Source organism: Trichechus manatus, unplaced genomic scaffold, assembly GCF_000243295.1.
Source record: "Trichechus manatus latirostris isolate Lorelei unplaced genomic scaffold, TriManLat1.0 scaffold00040, whole genome shotgun sequence".
Taxonomy (NCBI): domain Eukaryota; kingdom Metazoa; phylum Chordata; class Mammalia; order Sirenia; family Trichechidae; genus Trichechus; species Trichechus manatus.
The window spans coordinates 14,886,534-14,887,951 of record NW_004443976.1 but is presented as its reverse complement, the minus strand read 5'-3'; positions in this window follow the sequence as shown (position 1 = coordinate 14,887,951).

Genomic DNA, 1,418 nt, shown 5'->3' with positions numbered 1-1,418 from the left:
AGGTGTGTGGTCTGGCCACAGTCCTGCTGGAGGCCTCATCCCAGGAGTGGACAAGGCCCAGGCCATCATCTTGCTCCTGACTCCCTCCCGACAAAATCAGGGAGCTGAGCAGCAGCTGTGCCCAAACCCAGGCCCAGCAGACACGGCCATCCCCAGCTCCACCAGTCTTCATAACCTTGTCCAAAAAAGAAATGAACTTAGCCGGGCATGACTGGCTTTTTATGAGGCCATGTTGGCACCTGGTAATCATCATTCACCTTTCCAAGGGCTTGAAACCATCTGTCCAGGATCGATATCCAGGCCTGTCATTTTGAGAAGTTGTCCTCCAGCCAGGTCCCACTCCCTCCCTCCCTGGAATTCTCTGGCCTGTCCACATGTGCCCCTTTCCCGAGGCAGGACTGCATCTGCACAAGTTTTCCAACTCTCTGGGCTATCATGCTTGTCTGGGCCCAGGAGCAGCTGGCCATTGCAGAGGCAGAGGCAGAAGCTGAATGGACTATAATCAGACGAAAGGGCCTGGGCTCCGGGCCTCAGAGTAAGGGCTGAGTCTAGAACTGTGACATCTTCACTCTCCTCAGGAAAAGCTGGGAGGCCCATGAGGCACCGGCTGGCTCCTGCTTCTCTCTCCTCCAGGCAGCGAAGTCAGCGGATCTAAATTGCTAGTTACTCCTTTCTTCAATTAAGGACAATCCTTCTGACACAGGAAGTTAACTCCCACCAGTTAATCTAATGGCCTGAGTCCTGATGTGTCTGTGCTGTCAGCCGCATTCAGGACTGCCCTGGGGGTCCAAGGCCCACACTCACTGTCAGCCTCAGATCCAGCCAATGGGGCCGTTCTCCAGACAGGGGTAGGGCCTGTAGTTAAGGTTTAAAAAGGAGGAGGCTGTGAGCCTATTAGCAGAGTGAAATGGGAGGTTTGAGATCTAGGATCTTGAAGTCAGACAGACCCGACTTCAAACCCAGGCTTGGTCAAGTTAATTAACCCCTAAGCCTCCCTTCCCTTGTTGGTAAACTGGGGAAAATGATATGTCTCACAAGGTTACTGTGAGTATTCAGTGGGATAGTGTGCCTTAAAAAAAACAGTTGCCATTGATTTGACCCTGACTTATAGCGACCCTGTGTGTGTCACAGCAGAACTGTGCTCTATAGGGTTTTCAATGGCTGATTTTTTTTTGGTAGTAGATCACCAGGCCTTTCTTCTGAGGTGCCTCTGGGTGGACTCAAACCTCCAAACTTTTGGTTAGCAGCCGAGCATGTTAACTGTTTGTACCACCCAGGGGATCCAATGAGCTTAAAGCAGCCAGTAAACGGTAAGAGAGAAGCTGTGGATAGAGCTGGAAGTCTTAGTCCTCATGTGGCAAGGCCCCTCCATCTCTGGCCTATTATTGTCTTCCCATCTGAGAAGTGGGGATGGGGGG